We start from the raw sequence: 11,343 nt of genomic DNA, 5'->3' as shown, positions 1-11,343 counted from the left end.
GAAACGAACTGAAAATGAAGCTTGAACTGAAACAGGCCGGACGTTCCCCTCCAGGTGTTCCCTTCATGCTCAGATGTTACCTCCAAATGGTCCGAGGTCATGATCGGTTCAGATCAATCAAAACACTGTTTGTGTGTTCAACACATACATATATGTACACACATACATGTACACACATACATACACACGTCTACATGTACACACATACAAACACACGTACACATGTACAGATATACATGTACACATGTACAGACATACATGTACACACATACATACATGTACACACATACAAACACACGTACACATGTACAGATATACATGTACACACGTACATACATACATACATACATGTACACACATACATACACATGTACACACCTACACATGACCATGTACACACATACATACAAACACGTACACATATACACACGTACAAACAAACGTACACATGTATACACATTCATGTACATGTACACACCTACAAACACGCGTATACATGTACACACATACATACGTACAAACACACGTACACACATACACACGTACACACGTACATGTACACACATACACACGTACATGTACACACATACACACATACATGTACATACATACAAACACACATACACACGTACAAACACACGTACACACATACACACGTACACACGTACATGTACACACATACACACATACATGTACATACATACAAACACACATACACACGTACAAACACACATACACACGTACACATGTACACACATACACATACATGTACACACACGTACACACATACATGTACACAGTACACACATACTCGTACACACATACACGTACACACATACTCGTACACACATACACGTACACACATACACGTACACACATACTCGTACACACATACACATACACACACACGTACACACATACATGTACACACGTACACACATACATGTACACACACCTTATTTAATATTGTCCATGTGAATTTTGAAGCATTTAATTAAATAATTAAGCCCCTGACTTGATGTAAAATTGTTTTATTATCAAAATAAATTTCCATTCTCCCTTTTCATAACAATTGCCGTTTACCAACGAAATACCCAATGAACGAATGAACGACAGAAAGATTAACTTCAGATATGAGAACTCAAATTCAGCTCCAGTGATCCATCAAAGTAAAACGACACGGCCGACACCTCACCTGTGGTTCCAATTAAGATAGGAGTTGGACATCCGATTACCTGTGAAATTTCACTTCCCACACACAAAAATTGTTTGTTATTAATTCCAATTGCAAAGCACGTCGGTATCACGTGATCCTCCTTGAGGGTGTGGTGGGGAGTACCAAGATGGCGGCCGGTGTGCACGTCGGGATCACGTGTCCCTCCTTGTGTGTGTGGTGGGGAGTACCAAGATGGCGGCCGGTGAGCAGTGTTTCTTTTTCTTCAGAAAATCAGTGATCCAGTTTGATTGAGATCAGTGGTTGTGACAATTCCTACGATTATACGATCACACATGGCGATGTTGAAGCGTCCAGTTCATTGTTATTTCCACTTTTCGTCCGAATTCTTCACAATCTACAAACATGCAAAACTCCTTCCCAAAAATACATTGTGGAAGGTCCATATGTTAGCTTGGCCGTCGTTCCTCCTTCTGACCGCCCATTAATTTATCTTTCTTTCACTTTTCGAACACAACTCGTCCTCTCAAAAAGCCGACTCTCAAACGAAGCAAGCCGCCCCGTAAGCGGTTATCAAGCTGCTTGCTAACGGAACACACCCGAGGAATCGATTTCCTTCACAATAATTCGTGAATTCGATCCTTGGGAACTGAAGTTTAAACCTGACGTTGTGATCACAGGCCCAACAAACGGATCGAACCTTTCACACCAAGTTTGGTTTGTTTGGAGCAACAAATAAGAGGACATTTGTTTACTTAACCGTCATTAAACTGTAATTGTTTATTTCATATCACAATCTGTTTCCTTTCCTGTAACTTCCTCTCTGAACTCATCAATCGGATCTTTAACCCTTTACCCTCCGTCCATCATCGACCCTCTTTCTCTCCGTTTCCCACTCACCTGGTAAGATCTGTTCACGGCCCAGACTCCGCGACGCACCTGGTGCACCGGAAACATGTTTTGAAACTCAACACAAGTATTCCACGAGTTTCCTTTAAAATAACTCAGGAACACAACGAAAACCCAGCACTTCGCTGCAACAAAAGTGCCGGAATGAACTGAATGTTCTCACAAAACAAACGGAACAATGCATCCCGCCGATGGGCTTTGTGATGCTGCAGTCATTGTTGTCATGGGAACTGAACTGATTTCAAAACAAACTGATTGCGTTGTCGTTTGCATCGTTCCGTCATTATCTTATGCAGTAATATGGAATAGGCAAAGCCAAGAAGCGAACGTAGAATTCTTCTTACATTCCCTTCTGACTTTTCCTATAACGTGTTCACAACTGTATACTTGCCAACTATACCGTGGTACGTGTAAGCGCCGCACAGCTAATGATTTTGACGCAATTTCCGGTTCCTTCTGCCTGGATTCGGGATCAGCGATCAAATAATGTAAATCACTCTTAAAAATTATTTTTTGATGATGTGGGAGATATCTTTATTAAAATTAACTTTGGGAAAAAAATGATTGAATAAATAAATAAATAAACAATCACTTCTGGTCAAGAATAAAAGAAAATATAAGTTCCGGAAAGAGTTTCAAAATCACTCCCGGTAATGTTAAATATTATGTTAAATACTAAAGAAACACTTCCTGTCATGAAAAAAAATCACTTTCGGAAGTATAAAATTAACTTGGGGAAAAGAATAATTGAATAAATAAATAAACACTTCCGGTCATGATCTCCCGGCATGCATCATTCCCCATGACAAAAACCAGAAACAAAAACAACCAGAAGGAAAAAAAAACGGAAGCAAAAGGGTCATAGCCAACGACACGGATTCCAAATAGCCAGGGGAATTGTGTTGTTGTTGTTGTTGTTTCCTATTCTGTCACGAACATGTGTTAAGAATGAAGCTCACTGCGTTCGTCATTATATCACGTGTTGTAATACAGTACAGTGGATAAGCTCTCATATTTTAACAAATTGTGCATTTTATGAGAAAAGCATGAAATTTCTTGCGTAGTTAGAGCATACCATCATGTTTATTTTCGGATGTGGAGGGAAGTCAGATTTCACCTCTGAGGGGACAGTGAGAGGTCAAATCCAAGATAGCCGCAAGTCACCCGGGTCTAATGTTCAAACATCCTTAATTTTGGAACCAGACTGTGCAGAAAAAAATGGATGACCCACAAAATATGTAATGGAGAAGAAAGGAAATACCTTTGGATATTTTTTTTTAATTATTTTAATGGCAGAAGCGAACTTTGGTCCATCACGGGTGATGAAGGTTGTGGCTCCTTCTACTGTGATGCCAAAGAACTGGAAGGACTTCCTTCGATGCGATGATAACAAAACCGAATTGTTTGCTTTCCTGTCACGCGTAGTTGTTCATCTTCCTCTTGCAGAGGACAAGGAACTGTATGCAACAGATGGAAGTGGAGTCCTTTGCTCTCCGGCTGAGTCATACTTGGCCTGCCTTGCCCCATGTTCGCAGGAGGAGGCCGACACTCGTCGACTTCTGCATGTGGCAGATGCTGTGCAAAAGGGGTGTAAGAAGGTGACCATACGTACCGTTGATACTGATGTGGTAGTACTGGCTGTAGCTTCATTCAGCAAGACAGCTCCTAATGAGCTGTGGGTTACCTTTGGTGTCAGGTCAAGCTTTAATTACATAGCTGTTCACGAAATGGTTACCACAATGAATCCAACACAGTGTCTGACTCTCCCAGTCCTTCACGCTTTCACCGGGTGTGAAACTGTATCTGCATTCGCTGGCAGAGGAAAGAAGACTGCCTGGGAAACTTGGAAGTCCTTCCCAGAGGTAAATGATGCTTTCAATGAACTCCTATGCATGCCAAGTGAGGTCAGTGAAGGATCAGTGTTACTGCTGGAGTGATTTGTAGTGCTAATGTCCGACCGAAAGAGCAAAGAAGTGAATCATGCCAGGAAACAGCTCTTCACACAGAAGTCTAGAACTCTAGAGAACATTCGTCCAACCCAGGCAGCACTCAATCAGCACATCAAGCGAACTTGCTCCCAGGCCAACTGTTGGAACCAGGCATTGGTCCTGGACCAGAGATGTCAGAGCCATCTGACTGGGGCTGGACAAAGGAAACAACTGGGTGGCAGCCGCTTTGGACCACTCTCCCAGAAGCATCAAAATCGTGCCATGAATTGATCCTCTGTCGCTGTGAGAAAGGATGCACTGGATGATGCAAGTGTGCCAAAGCTGCGCTCAAGTGCACTGCACTGTGCTTCTGTTCTGGAGGCTGTTAGATTTTGATCACTGCCATTACCATCATCATCATTGCTATAAATAAAGTATGAAATAGAGGAACAGCATGGGACGATTTTGTTAATTTTTTTGTGTTATTATCCCTATCGTGTCAAAATGGAAGCAAAGTTTCGCTATATTGCATTGGTCCAATCCATTGTCTTTACCAAAAGAATGTCCAAAAGTATATAACGTAACTTGACCTTGACCTCGATTGAAATTCATTCCCTTGGCTTCTGGCAATCTCAAAAGTATCACCAAACGAATGGCCATTCCAAACGTAGTTGGAAATGACACCTTAAATGTTTTTTTTACACTGTTTAGTTCCAAAATTAAACGCGTTTGAACATGAGACCCAGTGGACTGGCGGCCATCTTGGATTTTGACCTCTCATGGTCCTCAGAGGTCAAATCTGACTTCCCTCCACATCTGAAAATAAACCTTATGGTATTCACTAACTATGTCAAAAAATTCATGCTTTTCTCATAAAACGCACAATTATTGTGCTTATCCGCTGTACTATTGCGTCTCATGCAGTTTAATGTGGCAGCAGAACACGTGCCAGGCAAGTCCATGGTTGTTGCTGATGCATTGTCCCATAGTCCACTCCCAGAACATGCCTCAGATCGCGAGTTGTCAGAAGAGGTGGACACATTCGTTCATGGAGTTGAGTCAGGTTTTCCAGTGTCCAAGAGAAAGTTAGATGTCATCAGAGATGCGTCCAGGCTGGATCCTGTTTTGCAACGTGTTATTAACTGCACTATCCATGGTTTGCCTCAGTACATGGATGACCGTCTGGATATACTTAATCCGTGCTGGGAAATCGTAGGCATTTATCTGTCTATGAAGGAATGTTATTGTATGGCACTAGAATCGTCATACCAACTGACATGAAGGTGGAGATTTTTCAGAGCATTCATGACGATGGACATCAGGGAGGAAGGAAGCATCAACGCTGAGCCAATGATTGTATTTGGTGGCCCGGTATGAGTGGGGACATCAAGGACTGTGTCAGTAAATGTGATCATTGTATCAAGTGCTGGTCTGCTCAAAAGGGAAAGCCATTATTCCCGATTCCCCTTCCGTCTCGTCCATGGGAATGGATAGCAGCTGATATCGTCGAGTTCGACAAGAAACATTATCTGGTCATGGAGGATTATTACTCGAGATTCAACGAGCTCAAACACTTGCCCTCTCTCACAAGTTAAATGCTCATTCATAAAATTAAGTCAACCTTTGCTCGTTGGGGCATTCCTAATATTCTTATCTCAGATAACTGAAGTCAATTCGCATCCAAGGAATTTACGGAGTTTTCTGGAAAATATGGCTTTGAACATGTGACTATCCACAGATAGTATCGTAAAGTATCCACAGACAAATGGATGTGCCGAAGAAAACGGAACACATTGCGAAAATGATCCTGATCCAACCTGATCCGTATCTCGGGCTGATGTCATAGCGTAACACTTCTTTTGAGCCGACAGGTTTCAGCCCTGCACAGTTGATGCTGGATCAGAGGTGGAAGACAATCATGCCAACCTTGTCACAGATTCTTCGACCAAACGCAGAGAAAATCGACCCTAATATCGTGAACAGCAACGATGACAAGGCCAAGGAAAAAGACGCTTACAAATACAATCAGAAACATTCTCCTGAACGTCTCCCTGAACTCCAGGTCGGAAACAAAGTTAGTCAGAACTGGTCATCAATCGATCTGGGAACAGTTGGGTGCTATCTATTCTACACCTACATCTAAAACGCCTCACTCGTATGGTATAGGCGTTGGTAACAAAGTTCTTAAAAGGAGCAGGTGCCACCTCACACCTGATACGAACGTACCTTCATCACCTCATGCATTACCGCATTCAGAAGACGTTCCTGGAGAGCCCGTCATTGAAAATCCAATTGATAATGGAACAAAAAGCTCTGAGAAGTCTGTCGAAGATAAAACTCACTCTGGCAGAAAAGTCAATCAGTTTAAAGAATTGATCTTTAATTAAGGCAAGAAAGAGACTCTGGGCCAGAATAATGGCCGTCATTTCTATCAGATACCAACATCAGGTAGTCCACCCTGACATTGTCACTTCGTTTTGCTTTTAAGTTGGATTCTGTTTCGGTGTGTGTGTGTGTGTTTGTTTGTGTGTGTGTGTGTGTGTGTGTGTGTGTGTGTGTGTGTGTGTGTGTGTGTGTGTGTGTGTGTGTGTGTGTGTGTGTGTGAGTGTGTGTGTGTGTGTGTTGTTATGTCTGACTTCCTTCCTGGGATGACGGTGCAGTAATTGTTCTTTATTTTGATTCCAGTTGGATACTTGAGAAATGGCCATTTATTCAACATGTTGTCCAGGAATTGTTCTGCTTGTGACTAATTAGGTTGTGGGTTTTTGAAGTCTTTCAGTCGATTTGTTGGGGGAGATGTTGTGGAAGTATAGCTCATACACACTGTATGTTAATGAAGGCTGACGATGAGTTGGTTTGACATATGTATCGTGTCAGTTCAAACCTCGATGATGTGGTATTTGTGAGTAAGCATCAGTAAATGCCGATACATGAACGAGTAGAATTGACAGTTACATGTTATAAATTTGCTGTTGCACAAATCGGTAAATTGTAAGATAATCTGCTTGATGTAAGGAGCTAATTTTGACTGTGGGTGGCAGTATTTTCTTGTAAACTGCCTGGTGAGATTCGTGAAGATTCTGGAATGTTCTCAGACAAAACTTCCTGGATGGACGAGAATCACAGTTGCTGGAAGGCATGAGATCAATCTGTGATTCAATATAAACCCGCGAGAGGGAGGTGTGGAGACACGGGTGATATGTGATGAGCCGTGTGTTTTGATCGTCCTCGTGCTTGATTTAACTCTGATGAGCATAACCCGCACTCTGCGCGACATGTTGGGGTGGGTGTGTTTGAGAAAGGAACTGATGCAGAGTATGAGGAGTAATTTTACTTTAATGCAGTAAGTGGAATACGATATCACTGTTTCAGAATCATTTTATTTACTTTTTTTGTACCATACCCCTCATATGGTCTTTGAGATCATGTAAGCCGAATATCACGTTACTCCAGCACAGAACAAAGTCGTAGATAGCGCGACATGAAACCACAAACTTGAAAATAATATATAAGATGAGTGAATGAGGTGTTAATTTCCAGAGCGATCGTTAAGGCGTGGAGCCAATTATAATCAGGTTGATGAAAACTCATTGAGATTGTGTATCAGGAAATAATTCCTTTGAGCTCTTCAGTCATTCTGGACGGGCCAGCATGCGAGAGAGAACACCGCGACAAGATTAAATCGTTCAACAGCCCTGGTGGACGAGGTGAACATGCGGGAGTTGAGCCGGCAGAACAGGGACATTGGGTTGGAACAACTCAACTTGGGAATCGTTGTTGCACATGGCATGTAATGGTGAACGTGAAAGAACAACTCAACTCACTATGTCTCTCCAAAAGGACCGTTTAGAAACCCCCCCCCATCCACTTTCTGAACAATCCTCTGGAAGAAGTCCTTTCTTTCAAGCTTCTCGGTCTCACTATCTGCTATGACCTTTCCTGGGAAAGCCACATTTCAAACCTCGCCTCCAAAGCCAGTCGCCGACTGGGAATCCTCCGTCATGCAAGTCCTTCCTTGGCCCACCTGAGATCCTGACCACTGACAAAGCTTTTGTCCGCAGCCTGATGGAGTACTGCTCTCCTCTCTGGGCTGGTGCTCCTGCCTCTCACTTTTCTCGGCTTCACGCTGTGGAAACCAAGGCTTTTCGGATCATTGGCATCTCCGGCAATGAGGCTGAGTCTTTGGGCCTCTCACTCAATTACTGCAGGCTGGTCGGTGGTCTTTCTATCTTCTACTGTCTCCTCTCCAGCCTCGCCCCCCTGCTCTCTCTGCGATTTGTCCCCACCATATTTCCGCAGGGCACTGAAGGTCCGCCACCAACCCCCTTCTGGTAAAGCTACCAAAATCATGAATCACTGCTCACCTTCACTCTTTTATTCATCTTTTTCCCTCCTTTGGAATAAACTCCCTCACTCTATTCAATCCCATTCTTTCCTCCAGGCCTTCAAAACAGCTGTTCACCACCACCTCTTATCATGCCCCATCCAAATCCACGATCTTTTCTACCCCCGATAATCCACCCAAGCCCACCTCCCTCAAATTCCCTGCTTTCCTTCCTGAAAGTCCCTGTAATGTCCATCTTATATTCCCCATGTTCCCCATCCCATCCCTTTCCCTTCCACAGATCTCCTAATCTCTCTGTTCCCCACTGTTTTGTCCTTCCCACTCCCTCCCCTCTTTTCTCATGCCCCCTTGATGTGCGATGTGTGTTCGCTCTCATACGAGCCTCGACAAAGTATACAAAAAAAAAAAAAAAGTCCTCATTTAACATTGTGCTGTATATTTGGCGTCCAAGTTTCAAAAACGTTACACTGTTGATGTGGTCACTGCAACGTCACTCAGAAGTCACAGACAGTCACTGAAAAAGATCCAAGGCATGAGATAATTTTGTGATATTATGTTATTTGAGTGGTATCTAATCGATACAATCGCTCATATGTGTGAAGTGCAAACCTAGAATTGCAGTAATTAGACAAGAGGCTGATTCGGCACGACGAACAACTTACGTACACCAAAGGGAAGGAAACCTCAAGGTGCATGTACCCCCGACATATAATAAAGTAGTTCCATCATGGATGCTCACTGAATCATAGTTCCATCTCGTGCCTGACTGTGTCTGCGGATGTCCTCCAGCATTTGGGTTACTTCTTATTGAGTGGTTGGTGGCAGGATTTGAAATGTTGAAATCATGTTACAGTGATGTTGAAATGTTACAGTGATGTTGAAATGTTACAGTGATGTTGAAATCTGAATGAGAATAATTCTCAATTTTCAAAATGTTTCCTTTCATGCATTTTAAACAGAAGTTCAAACCAAAACATCCAAAACTGAGCTTTGCAGCGAAGTGCAAGTGATTTTTGCTCGTGCCACATATAAGTAGTGAGGAAGTTTGATGAAGGTGATTTTAGCTGACTTCCAAGCAGATGGAAGATTACTTCGGTGAAATTATAGAGTGATTAGAGCAGAATGTTTGTGAAGTGCGACAAGCTGTCTTTTGATCAAACCCATCAATGAAGGAACGAGTAAAAATGTCGAGAATCGGAAAATGTCAAATGGTGTACCTCCTCACTGGAATGATGACCATGAAGCCTTGTCTCACACCAGGGATGGGTTGGTTCCCAAAGTTATTGCATGAAAATGCATTCTCTCTAAGCCTGCCGTGGATCACACAATATATCACCAAGCCTGCCATGTTCACAGGAGGCACTTCCACAAGGTTCAATGTCCATTCACTGGTCGTGATCTGTCAGGGTTTGTGTAGCACATGTCCGTCCACTCAATCTTTGCACCGGTCCACATGGTCGGGAGTTTTCAGTATGAACAGGTGCTCATTCGGCAAGATGAGAATGTTCTCCAAGTCTTTGGTTGTGCAGAGGCACAGCCCTTTCTCCCAGGTACTTTTATAAATGTTTTCAGCTTCTATCAGGAGCTTGCTGAGCCATTGACGAGCCATTAAAATCCTTATCTCTCACACAAGATATTCTTTATGGTGACCCGAACACCGCCGTTTCTAGGTGTTTCTGTGCATGTGCACCGAGCATTCTGGGTGGATCACGTCATTTTGAAAGTCACACATTGAAAAATTATTTTTCTTGTTTGTGTAAAATTTCATTGTGATTTTGCTGAAAGAGGTTACATTAATTAATTTTACAATTTAACGTTCATACTTTTAATCCCAATTCCAACACTTTGTCCTGAGCATTTCTGATAAATGACAGTTTTCAACACCACAAATAGTACCCACATGATCGATTAAATCTCCGATCAACTCAGCCGCAGTTTTAATGCACAGGTGTGTCCAACCGAGCAACAGGTGGAACTGATGTGAGTGACACAGACTGACAGAATGTCTGATAGACTGATATTAGTGACAAATTTGCAATTTGAACCATTGCCATTTGTTCTTACAGACCGAGCTTGGTTTGAAACTTCATCCAATATGCCTCGATCCACATTACCACATATTATACATACTTCTCCCAAGTTTGATTTCAATCCTTCAGCTGTTCTCAAGTATCACATTCTTATCTGACATGACTTTTAACCTTTAACCTCTTGATGCTGAAATCTAATCAATTCAGCTTTGCATCATGATATACACATATACCAAGTTTGGTCACAATCCTATCATTTTTTTTTCAGTAGCATTATAACATTTTTTTTTACCTTTCAGGACATCTCACCTTTGAACCCTTGCCCCCATAATCGAATTAGTTTATCTTTGCATCATTATACATACTTGTGCCAAGTTTATCTCAGATCCCTTCAAGCATTCTTAAGTTATCACGGTAATGAAAACCTATAACAGATGGACAGACACACGGACGGATACATGGACAGACGAAAACAATTCCTCTGGCAACTTCGTCAGCGGAGGCATAAAAATGAATTACAGCAAAATCCTGAAATGAGGATTAACACGGTGCTGTAACTCCAATTTCCAAACTTTTTACGAACTAAGAAATATCTGTTTGCTGTTTGAGTTTAATCTCAAAGGAAAACACTGCAAGGACTGCCAAGCAGATAGAGAAAACCGAGTCAAGAGAAATTTATACAGAGGGCACTCGAGTACTCCGAATAGACTGAAAAACCAGGCTGAGTTTCCTCCCTCTGTCCCTCTTCCTCCACCAACAGATGGTGCCTCTCACCATTCCAACCTCAACACTTCATTCATTCCAGTTCAATGTAGTGAACCATCCATCATGTGTTCATTCCCGACTCGACCAGGCTATTTGACTTGAATTTTCATGTTCTTGAACAATTGCAATTAAACACAAGAAAACAAAAATATATTTAGCAATTAAATTTATTTTCAATATTTATTTCACATG

At 42.2% G+C, this 11,343-nt stretch overlaps 1 protein-coding gene across 4 annotated transcripts in view; it reads right to left on the bottom strand.

The window, feature by feature from the left end:
- LOC147034064 (uncharacterized) overlaps positions 1 to 1,577 on the bottom strand; it is a 25,015-nt gene extending 23,438 nt beyond the window's left edge. For all 4 annotated transcript variants that reach the window (XM_085876026.1, XM_085876046.1, XM_085876036.1 and 1 more), the window contains exon 1: positions 1,196 to 1,577. The gene's annotated coding sequence lies outside the window, so the exon portion shown is untranslated. The remainder of the gene's footprint in view (positions 1 to 1,195) is intronic.
- Between the last annotated feature and the right edge of the window lie 9,766 nt (positions 1,578 to 11,343).

Source organism: Eptatretus burgeri, chromosome 1 (assembly GCF_056783735.1).
Source record: "Eptatretus burgeri isolate ZD-2024b chromosome 1, Ebu_testis_v1, whole genome shotgun sequence".
Taxonomy (NCBI): domain Eukaryota; kingdom Metazoa; phylum Chordata; class Myxini; order Myxiniformes; family Myxinidae; genus Eptatretus; species Eptatretus burgeri.
Note: the sequence above shows the minus strand (reverse complement) of the source record. Positions and strands in the feature narration are given on the sequence as shown.